The sequence below is a fragment of the Notothenia rossii genome (genome assembly GCF_949606895.1).
Source record: "Notothenia rossii genome assembly, chromosome: 1".
In the NCBI taxonomy this organism is placed as follows: domain Eukaryota; kingdom Metazoa; phylum Chordata; class Actinopteri; order Perciformes; family Nototheniidae; genus Notothenia; species Notothenia rossii.
In genome coordinates, this window is record NC_136912.1 from 94,764,853 (window position 1) to 94,778,683 (window position 13,831).

General features: G+C 41.1%; 1 protein-coding gene across 1 annotated transcript in view; it reads left to right on the top strand.

Moving 5' to 3' along the window:
• The window catches only part of cacna1ea (calcium channel, voltage-dependent, R type, alpha 1E subunit a), a 158,228-nt gene that overhangs the window by 28,088 nt on the left and 116,309 nt on the right, over positions 1–13,831 (top strand).

Sequence of the window (13,831 nt, forward strand, 5' to 3'; positions counted from 1 at the left end):
ATAATGAAATGAAAACATGAGTTCTTATACTACACAAACTCAAGCAGTGTCAAGCTGATGAACACAAATATTCCATCCATCCATCTTCTCCCGCTTATTCGTGGTCGGGTCTCGGAGGTAGCAGTTCCAGCAGAGAGCCCCAAACGTTCCTTTCCCCTCATCAACCAGCTCTGACTGGGGGGTCCCAAGGCGCTCCCAGGCCAAGAGATATAATCCCTCCACCTGGTCCTAGGTCTACCCCTCGGTCTCCTCGCATCCTAACTAGGTGGCATCCTAACTAGGTGCCCGAACCACCTCAACTGGCTCCTTTCGAAGCGAAGGGGGAGCGGTTCAACTCCGAGTCCCTCCCGGATGACTGAACTTCTCACCTTATCCCTAAGGAAGACACCAGCCACCCTGCAGAGAAAACCCATCTCGGCCACTTGTATCCCCAATCTCGTTCTTTCGGTCATGACCCATCCTTCATGACCAAATATTACTGACTCTAAATTATATATGACCAAATGATTTATTTAATTAAACATCCGAAAAGTGTTCATCCAGAGGTGGAAGAAATATTCAGATCCTTTGAGTAAGTTGAAGTAGAAATACTGCAGTCTAATTATGTATTATGTAAAAGTACGGGTAAAATCCACCCAAATTATTAAAAGTAAAACACTTTATAAAATGATAATAATATTATTTAATACTTCATAATAATCGGATTATACTAATACTGTAGAGGCAATGTTAGGATAAGCTTTAGTTACCTTAACAACAAATAATTAAATATAGTAATAATAATAATAATATGCAGGCTGTTTAGACAAAAATTGCCAAATGTAGATTTGTGGATGTGTGTGGATGTGTGTGGATGTGTGTGGATGTGTGTGGATGTGTGTAGATGTGTGTGGATGTGTGTGGATGTGTGTGGATGTGTGTTGATGTGTGTGGATGTGTGTTGATGTGTGTAGATGTGTGTAGATGTGTGTGTGTGTGTGTGTGTGTGTGTGTGTGTGTGTGTGTGTGTGTGTGTGTGTGTGTGTGTGTGTGTGTGTGTGTGTGTGGATGGATGTGTGTAGATGTGTGTGGATGTGTGTGTGTGTGTGTTTGTGTGTGTGTGGATGTGTGTGGATGTGTGTGGGTGTGTGGATGTGTGTAGATGTGTGGATGTGTGTGTGGGTGTGTGTAGATGTGTGTGGATGTGTGTGGATGTGTGTGGATGTGTGTAGATGTGTGTAGATGTGTGTGGATGGGTGTGGATGGATGTGTGTGGATGTGTGTGGATGTGTGTGGATGTGTGTGGATGTGTGTAGATGTGTGTAGATGTGTGTGGATGGGTGTGGATGGATGTGTGTGGATGTGTGTGGATGTGTGTGGATGTGTCTGGATGGGTGTGGATGGATGTGTGTAGATGTGTGTAGATGTGTGTGGATGGGTGTGGATGGATGTGTGTGGATGTGTGTGGATGTGTGTGGATGTGTGTGGATATGTGTGGATGTGTGTGGATGGATGTGTGTGGATGTGTGTAGATGTGTGTGGATGTGTGTGGGTGTGTGGATGTGTGTAGATGTGTGTTGATGTGTGTGGATGTGTGGGTGTGTGGGGGTGTGTGGATGTGTGTGGATGTGTGTGGATGTGTGTGGATGTGTGTGGATGTGTGGGTGTGTGGGTGTGTGGATGTGTCTGGATGTGTGTGGATGTGTGTGGATGTGTGTTGATGTGTGTGGATGTGTGTGGATGTGTGTTGATGTGTGTGGGTGTGTGTAGATGTGTGTGGATGTGTGTGGATGTGTGTGGATGTGTGTGGATGTGTGTGGGTGTGTGTAGATGTGTGTGGATGTGTGTGGATGTGTGTGGATGTGTGTGGATGTGTGTGGATGTGTGTTGATGTGTGTGGATGTGTGTGGATATGTGTGTGGATGTGTGTTGATGTGTGTGGGTGTGTGTGGATGTGTGTGGATATGTGTGTGGATTTGTGTGGATGTGTGTGGATGTGTGTGGATGTGTGTGGGTGTGTGTAGATGTGTGTGGATGTGTGTAGATGTGTGTGGATGTGTGTGGATGTGTGTGGATGTGTGTGGATGTGTGTGGATGTGTGTAGATGTGTGTGGATGTGTGTAGATGTGTGTGGATGTGTGTAGATGTGTATGGATGTGTGTGGATGTGTGTGGATGTGTGTAGATGTGTGTGGATGTGTGTAGATGTGTGTGGTTGTGTGTGGATGTGTGTGGATGTGTGTAGATGTGTGTGGTTGTGTGTGGATGTGTGTGGATGCGTGTAGATGTGTGTAGATGTGTGTAGATGTGGACGTCTGTGGATTCCTAGAGCCTCATTCATGTTACACAGTTTCAGAGCAAGTGGCACATTCATGCATGAATGAGGTGTGAATGGGTAAATGACTCGTAGTATGTGAAGCTCTGAGGGGTCTAAAAGACTGGATAAAGAGACAGAGGTATTGGAGTACAAATACTTCCTTACTGTACTTAAGTACAATTTTTCTGGTATCAGTACTTTACTACACTACTTATTTTTCTGACTACTTTTTACTTTTACTTCTCACATGTTGAACACAAATACCTGTCCTTTCTACTTCTCACATGTTGAACACAAATACCTGTACTTTCTACTTCTTACATGTTGAACCCAAATACCTGTACTTTCTACTTCTTACCTGTTGAACTCAAATACCTGTACTTTCTACTTCTTACATGTTGAACAAAAATACCTGAACTTTCTACTTCTTACATGTTGAACACTAATACCTGTACTTTCTACTTCTTACCTGTTGAACTCAAATACCTGTACTTTCTACTTCTTACATGTTGAACACAAATACCTGAACTTTCTACTTCTTACATGTTGAACACTAATACCTGTACTTTCTACTTCTTACATGTTGAACACAAATACCTGTGCTTTCTACTTCTTACATGTTGAACTCAAATACCTGTACTTTCTACTTCTTACATGTTGAACACTAATACCTGTACTTTCTACTTCTTACATGTTGAACTCAAATACCTGTACTTTCTACTTCTTACATGTTGAACTCAAATACCTGTACTTTCTACTTCTTACATGTTGAACTCAAATACCTGTGCTTTCTACTTCTTACATGTTGAACACAAATACCTGTACTTTCTACTTCTCACATGTTGAACTCAAATACCTGTACTTTCTACTTCTTACATGTTGAACTCAAATACCTGTACTTTCTACTTCTCACATGTTGAACTCAAATACCTGTACTTTCTACTTCTTACATGTTGAACTCAAATACCTGTGCTTTCTACTTCTTACATGTTGAACTCAAATACCTGTACTTTCTACTTCTTACATGTTGAACTCAAATACCTGTACTTTCTACTTCTCACATGTTGAACTCAAATACCTGTACTTTCTACTTCTTACATGTTGAACTCAAATACCTGTACTTTCTACTTCTTACATGTTGAACTCAAATACCTGTACTTTCTACTTCTTACATGTTGAACTCAAATACCTGTACTTTCTACTTCTCACATGTTGAACTCAAATACCTGTACTTTCTACTTCTTACATGTTGAACTCAAATACCTGTACTTTCTACTTCTCACATGTTGAACTCAAATACCTGTACTTTCTACTTCTTACATGTTGAACTCAAATACCTGTACTTTCTACTTCTTACATGTTGAACTCAAATACCTGTACTTTCTACTTCTTACATGTTGAACACAAATACCTGTGCTTTCTACTTCTTACATGTTGAACACAAATACCTGAACTTTCTACTTCTTACATGTTGAACACTAATACCTGTACTTTCTACTTCTTACATGTTGAACACAAATACCTGTGCTTTCTACTTCTTACATGTTGAACCCAAATACCTGTACTTTCTACTTCTCTCATTTTCCAAACAGGCTGGTTCCTTTAGTCTGAATGTGTGTTTGGTGCGTGATCATTATTATTTAGAGTCATTGCGTGCCTATTGATTTGAACACGATCCGTGTATCCATCATTTCCTGGTCTTCTCTAAAGAAGAGGGACCAATGGAAACGTTGTCATGTTGCCGTTGGTCACCATGGAAACATTCATTAGCTAACAATGACATTATTGTTCTATTAATATAAAGGGAGGTCAGGTACTCTTTAAAACAGCTGCTAGTTATGGGTACTTTTTACTGAAGTACATTTCAAAGCCTCTTTACTTTGACTTGAGTAAAGAAGTTTAGTCAGTACTTCTACTTTCACCAGAGTATTAAACACGAGTATCTGTACCTCTACTTGAGTAAAGGATGTGTGTACTTTTGCCATCTCTGTAAAGATATATATAAATACAGTCCATTTACCATTTACAGATTCATGTGTGTGTAAGTCTATGTACATTTTTGTGGCATCTGACACGTGTCGGTCTGGACCAAACATCCTGTCGGAAGAGCTGGATGAAATAACAGTGCTTAGTGATGGTGTGTAAAGAGGCTCTAATGACAGTGATCAGAGAGGATCAAAGTGGCATTTCAGTGGCACCAGGGAGTAGAGGCTGGTCACAGATAGAGGAGAGCACTACAGCTGTTTTCGGCCCTGTTTGACCTTGTTGATATGTGTGTGTGTAGGTGTGTTTGTTTCTGTCAAGTGTGTGTGTATTTCAGAGGGAAAAGGTTAGAGGAGGGGATGGTACCAAAATACTCATGATACACAAAAGTAACACACAGATTCTGGGGATTTACGATACGTTACCATACGAAAAATGATGGGTAACGAGATTTACAATATATATACAATGTTATAAGACTCTATAACACTTTATTGTCAGATCAGCTCTATATCAGGTCCGTGGAGTGGATCTTGTTAATTTGAGACATTTAGCTGGGATTCACCTCTGGGATTTGCTCAGTATTAATCCAGATCCAGATCCAGATATAAAAACAATACAAAACACTTGATTCATGAACTCAGTAAAGGTTTTCCTGATGACTTTATGGTCTCAATCTCTAACTAGAAGTCTTCTTCAATACAGCACGATGTTCGTTTAGTTAATTGTTCTATCCAATGTAGAGTTAAACAGACGATAAAACAGGTTATGCAACTGTCTCCACGAAAATAATTATGTGTCACTACAAAAACAAAGCAGGGGTAGCTAAAAGATAAACTCCAGGCCAGTGGCGTAGCCAGGAATTATTGTGTGGGTGGGCCTGGAGAAATGTAGGTGGGCCAGGGGGAGACTTATTAAGCGTGGGGTCTGAGTTCACTTCATTCATGATTTTATTTATTTTTTAATGCACTAATTAAACATACGCATAAACTAGCAGTGAAAACAAAAACATAGGCACGGCCGCCTCACGGCCCGTTCACACGACCAACAACCAATCACATGAATCTCCCGCCCCTGACACACAAGCAGCGGTTTGATTGGTTAGAGCTTGTAAGGGTATATGATTCGATTGGCTGACGCTTCTACCAAGGCTTCCAAAGTTGAACATTGCTCAACTTTTGCAGCGAGCCACGCCAGCAAAGCTCTGCGTCGCTTCCCACAATGCAGTTCGGCGAAAAGTGACGTCACCCCATTCAAAGTGAATGGTGAAGCTTTCAACGCACGCCGCTGTGTGGACGGGCCGTCAGAATGTAAAACTGACATCCACATGACAGGCTCGGTGGCCACAGGTTGTTTATCCTGGACAGTCGCACAGTGGGCACACACTGAGAGTCTTTTCATATTCAGCACATGTGTACACGCTTCACTGCAGACCTCAAGAAGAAATAAGACTTTCATTCACTCACGGCAAAACGTACTTTACTCACTAATTTACTCACGTTAATGCACTCCCTATTCCATTGTCATGAAGGTGGAATCTAACTATATCCAGAATACGTTTAAAAACATGTTTATTTCTGCTGTAAAGTTTGGCATTTTAACATGGGGGTCTATGGGAATTGCTCCTTTCTGCATCCATCCCCTATTGGCCACTAGAGGAACTGCAGTTTCTGGCACTTCCTTCTGGGCTTGTCAGGAACGTCACAATTGCTATGACGCGCTGATTGGCTGTGGGTGGGCCAGACGTGGACCAGGCCCACCCACATGCACGTCTGGCCCACCCACAGCTACGCCACTGCTCCAGGCTTTAAAACCACGGACCACAAACCAGTAGGTGACGTTACGGTGACTGTTTCCTCTCTTTATATACACTTCATGGTCCAATGTGGAGTCAAACAGACGATAAAGCAGGTCATGTTTTAGGGGGCGAGGGAACTGGTTAGTCGAATAATTGTCTTTATGCAACTGTCTCCACGAAAAGAAGTACATTTCTAGAGAAGTCTGAGAAAAATCATCCGACTACTCCTTTTCGATTCTTGTGTTACTTGTTGTTGCTAAAAACTAAGGTGGGGATACTGTAGCTAAAAGATGAACTCCAGGCTTTAAAACCACAGAACACAAACCAGTGGGTGACGTTTCGGTGACTGTGTCCTCTCTTTATATACACTTCCAATGTCCTGCCTGCGATTGTGTTTGTCCTCTTTTCCTCTGAATGACTCCTCTGTCTGAGGCCCTCACACACATTCACATTTAAAGAGGATCAGATGAATGAGGCTGGAGTGTCTGAGTGCAGCGAGGACACAAGAGCAGCTCCATTCAATTGGACTGTAATTGCTAAAGCATCATCATGGTGTGATTAAAAGAGATTTCAAAAATGAGTAAAAAGGCAAATGTCCCTCCTCTTCACAAACACAACGGTAAACATGTTCGTCTGAAATCGTGTTTAAATCCTCTTTTTCGTACTTTTTCACTCAAAGCATTTAGATTGTATATTCTATATACTTTGAAAATGACCAGAAAATAAAGTTTATTCCTCCTGTTTTGATTAGAAGTTTGTTTAACTTTATGAGATGTGGGGAACATCATTAAAACATTTGGACCAGTGCATTTAAATGACGCATTGCACTATTTACTACTGCTTTAATGAAGCAACAACACACACACACACACACACACACACACACACACACACACACACACACACACACACACACACACACACACACACACACACACACACACACACACACTGTAGGTATAAGAAAATCTGCAAGGCATGTTGAGGGAGGGATGTCAAATCCACGAGGCGTGTAATACTTACAGGTGATGTTTTCTGCAAATGCTGCAGGCCTCAGTGGTTACAGATGAAAGATGACACCAGTGTGTGTGAGTGTGTGTGTATTATTGTGTTATCAGTGGTTATCTTTCTGTGTTGGCTCTATTCTCAGCAGGGGTGTTTACAGACTAGGTGTGTGTGATCCTCATTTCTTCTGATCACAGACTGATTGGCCGTCCACAGAGCGTCACACTGCTCAGCTGCAGATGGAAAATTGCCTGTTAACAGCAGTCGCAGTGTTTTCGTTCATTACACACCGAACACTAGCTTCATTATTTCTCCACCTGAACAAAGGGCAGGGTTCTGAGTTTAGTGGAAGCAGCAAGGACATAACCAGAGGACTTTTTTATAGTGGCTTGGCTCTAGTCTAGAGATAACAATGTCTGTGGACCAGTGTAATGCAGGTTAAAGTATCTCAAGAAATAATCTCTGTGTCAAACAAACGTTTATAATTCTTACACGTTTAGTTCAGCTGGATAATCTCCACATATTAACACCACTTTATGATTTCTGAAGTAAAAAGCTGATAGGGCTATAAACTTAAAGGAACTACAGCACAGTCACATGACTTCACGTCACCACCGTTAAGCTAAAGGTGGCTAATGTTGGGCTATAAAGGAACTACAGCACGGTCACATGACTTCACGTCACCACCACTAAGCTAAAGGTGGCTAATGTTGGGCTATAAAGGAACTACAGCACGGTCACATGACTTCACGTCACCACCGCTAAGCTAAAGGAAGCTAATGTTGGGCTATAAAGGAACTACAGCACGGTCACATGACTTCACGTCACCACCGCTAAGCTAAAGGCTGCTAATGTTGGGCTATAAAGGAACAACAGCACGGCCACATGACTTCACGTCACCACCGCTAAGCTAAAGGTGGCTAATGTTGGGCTATAAAGGAACTACAGCACGGCCACATGACTTCACGTCACCACCGCTAAGCTAAAGGAGGCTAATGTTGGGCTATAAAGGAATTACAGCACGGTCACATGACTTCACGTCACCACCGCTAAGTTAAAGGAGGCTAATGTTGGGCTATAAAGGAACTACAGCACGGTCACATGACTTCACGTCACCACCGCTAAGCTAAAGGTGGCTAATGTTGGGCTATAAAGGAACTACAGCACGGTCACATGACTTCACGTCACCACCGCTAAGCTAAAGGGGGCTAATGTTCGGCTATGACAACACAGTCTCACGGCATTTCATGCTATAGACACAAAATTAATCTATTGATTCGTGTTCACCAACACGATTTCACAAAAAATTTTGTTTCACAGAACGATTTTAAAAGCAATGTAAATAATAACAAATTAGAAGGGAAAAAAAGATTTAAAAAAATACAGATTTCAGTATTCTGAGTACCCCATTTATTTTCCTCACGGACGACAAAAAAATTCTGACATTATACAGTTAAAAATAAAAGGGATAAGGTTAGGCTCAGGGTAAGATATTGAGTAAGAACATGTTTTTATGAGCCACAAAGCTTCCAGTCTTCCAAGACCCAACCGGACAAAAAGACGTGGTGCAGGCACGAAACATATACCAATAGAAATACATTGCTTTTAAAATCGTTCTGTGTGACACGAAAAAAATGGTGAACACGAATCAATAGATTAAATTCATTTCTTGACTATAACACGAAATGCCGTGAGACTGGGTTGGCTATGAAGGAACTACAGCACGGTGAAAAAAGTTGGAGATTTAATTTAGTTTATATCTATTTGTTATTAACCTGTTAAAAATCTGATTTTTATCCTGCACATTGAGTTGGAACTAATGTTTCCATTGAGATTGTAAATGAACAAAATATCTGCAGAATCTGATCCATTCAATGTGTTTGCTTTCACATCTGTCTGTTGCTGGAATAACTCAGTGTTTACTGAAGCTGGTGGAGAAGCAATAATCAGCGTCACCTCCGCTGGCTTCACTCTGTCCTCTTCTCTGTGTTTGTTTTCCCACAAAGCATTATCTGCTGCCCCCAGGCCTCTCACGTCGCTTTATTATCAACCTGTTGATCCAAGATATTCAGGTGGGAAGATTCAGGGATTTACAAAGTCTGTCATTCAGTCAACTGGAAACTCTGCTATCGGCTCATTCAGGTGAAACTGATGTTTTAAAAGGGAGGCATGATTGGATAGCAAGGCATGAAATCTAAACGTAATTAAAACCGTTTTTACAAATTCAAATCAGTTTCACATAAATTGCTGAAAGGACTTATAAACGATTCGATTTTTTTCTTTTGCCCAAAAGTCAGATTTGTTTAAGAGATAAAAAGAAAAAAGTCATTCTGAAAGAAAAGTCAGAATTTTTTTAAGAAGATGATTAAGTCCATGTGTAAAAACAAAAAAAAGGATCTCTTAAAAGCAGATTCAGGCAGTAGGAATAGATTCACACTTAAAGTATTAGAGAACAGAACAGCTGACAGAGAAGAGATAACAGCTGATCCACTCAGAGATTTTAGTCAGTTTTCTTCCAATATGTTTTTAAAAAAGCGGAGCCTCGCAGATGGGGGTGCTGAAGCCCCCCCCCCCCCCCCCTTCCCGCGTCCATTCGCGATGTCTCGCTGTCTCGCAGATCCCACGCAGCAAGCAGGAAATTAACCCAGCTCACACTGTCCGCTCCTCACAGCAGCGAGCCGCGCAACATCCCGCCAACACGGCACCCAGACCCCACGCAGCATTCTCATCTGTTTGTAATTACTGGTGCCATTTCCTGGTTGCTATCAAACGCCATTGTAACAAATAATCACTGATTTTCCGCTGTAACAGTGGTAGACTCATCAGGACAGAGTGGGCGAGCTGACCAATCAGAGCACAGTGGGCTCACAGTAGACTAGTAGACCTCAACAATGGAATCATGATCAGTAGAAATGACCATGACATGGGACCTTTTAAAGAAGATGACTTGTAAAAAAAAGAGAAAGAGATCCCATGAAGCAGATTCAGTCAAAGCATTATCCCAGAGAACAGAACAGCTTACAGAGAAGAAATAACATCTGATACTTTACAACAAACACTATCTGCTCTTTTCACGTTTTAATAACACTGTCATCCTGCTAGAAATCCCCACATGTTATGGCTACATCATCCTGTAGTCCATTACTCCCCATGTCTGGTTAGAGCTTCAGTTACTCAGATTCAGTTTGGAGTAAATGGACGATTCCTGAAAAGGTTGTTTCTCCCTCCATCAATGTTTTTGCTGACACTTTATCAGGCCTGACCCTTTGTAATTTCATCAGTGCACACCAGGGAGAGGATCCTTCTCTCCTTGTATCCGTCTCCTTCTCCTTCATTATCGTCTCCCTGTCACCCGGCGCAGAGTAAATGTCAGAGCTGTTTGTCATAAGTAAATTATTAATGATGACACGCTGAAAAGCCATTTTCTGCGCCACAAAACCGTGAGCCTGTCAAACACCTTGCAGAGTGGAGAAGGCAGCGAGAGAGGAGAGAGAGGATGTGTTTTAAATGTTTGTTCACAACAATAAAATAATGCTTTCATTTCATCCAAGCTGACATGTTTGTTTATAGACAAGTATTTGTTTGTGATGCGTTTAGTGTGGAGACTCCCTGAATAAGTGATGGAATGGTATTGTTAGTCGGTTTTGTTCTGTGTATATTGCTAAAATAATATGACCTAATAGGAGCTATAATAGGACTACAATTCCCATCGCGCACCAGACGATTAATAAAGAAATATTTGGGATATTAGAGATTGAAGAAATGTGCTTTTAATGTAAAAGTAAACCTCTAGATAATCTGAGTTTGTTTCATATTAATTTACTTTTGTTTAATTGGTTTTAACTCTCGTAAAGGCCTAATTTCTTTGTTTGAATTTTTTTTAAATTTCATTTTGGTCTTCTTCTGCTGTTCCCTGTTCCCTTCATCCTCCTTAGCAACAGTCTGTTCTCCTTAGCAACGGTCTGCTAACATAAAATAACAGACGTCTGGAATGTCCAAATTGACCAACCAGGATCGAGAATTCAACTTAGCCGTTTAATAACTATATTTACCTGTATATATCGCAGTAATGAAGGTTATAGGAACATAATAATAATAATATTGATGGTAGCTCTTAAGTCATGGCATCACCAAAGTCATGAACAAGTGTCATAGGGGAATCATGTATGTCAAAAATGTTCAGAACTATAGATATCTGGCGTGTATAAATAAATATGACATAATAAAGGGAACACAGAAAATCTAACTGATATAAACGATTATGTGAACGTATATCAAAAAGATGGATCCAGGAGGATGTCAAAAGTCTCCCAGGTGTTGTTTTTCTTTCCTTTACATTTCAGTCTGGTTTTGTGCCCTGCGTCACCTCTTGAGTCGCCTCTCTATGAATGATGGCCTCTGGTTCTCCCATTCAACACCGCCTGCTCCGTTATTTACTACCCTCACATTCACACTGGCCCTCACCATCACATTTTGCAGCTCCGAATGCATTTGGTTTGCAGGCGCTGGCACTGGGAGAGCATTTATTATCTGTTTAATAATTAATACGAGCGTAGACGTGCTGATAACTCACTCTGCTATTGGCAATATCTTGGAATAATGTTACAGGCTCTGCGCCGGGTGTAATTTAAAAAGTAATCTAAGTAAGTGAGAGCGCTAGCTGTCTGAACTGAGACTCTGGAAAATAAAACAGAAAGCAGCCCGAGGAGTATAAAGCTCTGAATTATCTAAACACTTGATTGAAAAAATCTATTATTTATTGACCTAGAAGCATCTTCCATCAAAACAGAAATGGATCAATGTGAGGTAATTGTTTTAACTTGATTTACTCGCAGGAAGATTTATTTTGCAGGAGAGATTCTTTTTTTCCTTCTGAGCAGCTGGTTTGCAGCACTTTGTGTTGACCTACCGCTCAGCCGTGTGATATAAAACCATTTAGCACAGGAAGCAGTGTGACCTGATAACCTTCACACACACACACACACACACACACACACACACACACGCACACGCACACGCACGCACACACACGCACACGCACACACACAGAGATAACACACCCTCATGTAATGACGTTTGGCTGGATAAGTGACACCTTTAACCTCCTTTTTAAAAATAGAAACACACTGATAGCCAGCATGAGGGAGGAGGTGATTTATATCAATGTTCCTGTTGATTGTTGGGTTACAAAATCCAGGCTTGGAGAGTAACAGATTACACGTAACGGGATAATATAATCAGGATCTCATGAAGTAACTATATTCCCCTATAGTTACATTAATAACATCAGGTTAGTGTTACATCTCTAAAAACTGGGGAATACTATAGATAGATATCTTACTACAAAACAAAATACTAAACTAAAAATACACTTGATGCAACAATATGACCAATCTAATAATGTCATGTTAATAAAAACATGTCACTATGGAAGCCATTTTTCTGCAGAATCAGTATTTTCAATTTCTGATATGAATTTCGGACTTTGTATTTCTTCACCTCTGACTCGTTTAAATTTTAGGAGGGTGCATTTACGTAGACACGTTGTGCCTCGCTTCCTCTGTTTCTGGCTGATCTTTTCATACCCTTGTTTCTCAGAGAAGAGAAAAAATACTATTCTAAAAAAAGTGGATACATTGTGTCTCTTCACTTGTTCACTCGTATACTCTAGGGGTCAGAGTTCATATGGTGAGGGATTCCATGAGCGGTATGCGCCGGCCCGTGCCTTTACCTTGGACTTCTAGTAGAACTGCTCGGGTCTTGATAGATTGAGTGGGGAAGTTCAGGAGACCTTTCTGAACTACATTTTGCTGATAATACTTCAACTACACATTTACTTAAAGGACCTCTATTCTAATTAGTATGTAGTGTCTCTACTTTAAAGAGTCCTCTCCTGCTGATGTTCAGGTGTATATCAGTATGTAGTGTCTCTACTTTAAAGAGTCCTCTCCTGCTGATGTTCAGGTGTATATCAGTATGTAGTGTCTCTACTTTAAAGAGTCCTCTCCTGATGATGTTCAGGTGTATATCAGTATGTAGTGTCTCTACTTTAAAGAGTCCTCTCGTGCTGATGTTCAGGTGTATATCAGTATGTAGTGTCTCCACTTTAAAGAGTCCTCTCCTGCTGATGTTCAGGTGTATATCAGTATGTAGTGTCTCTACTTTAAAGAGTCCTCTCCTGCTGATGTTCAGATGTATATCAGTATGTAGTGTCTCTACTTTAAAGAGTCCTCTCCTGCTGATGTTCAGGTGTATATCAGTATGTAGTGTCTCTACTTTAAAGAGTCCTCTCCTGCTGATGTTCAGGTGTATATCAGTATGTAGTGTCTCTACTTTAAAGAGTCCTCTCCTGCTGATGTTCAGGTGTATATCAGTATGTAGTGTCTCTACATGTCTCCATGCTTTAATATTCAAAAAGCTCTTTATTGTTCTCATACTGTCTGTGCTGCAGCACCTCTTTTCACCCTCTGTCTGAAACCAGAGCCCAGTCTGCTCTGATTGGTTAGCTGGCCGGCTCTGTTGTGGTTGGTCAACCGCTAAGGGATGTCCCGCCCCTTAGCCTATCATGTACAATGTGTTGGAACTCTTATCAGGTAAACCTTGACATGTAATCCGTTACTCCCGAAGCCTGGACTCGGCTGAAAGGGTGTGTGTGTGTGTGTGTGTGTGTGTGTGTGTGTGTGTGTGTGTGTGTGTGTGTGTGTGTGTGTGTGTGTGTGTGTGTGTGTGTGTGTGTGTGTGTGTGTGTGT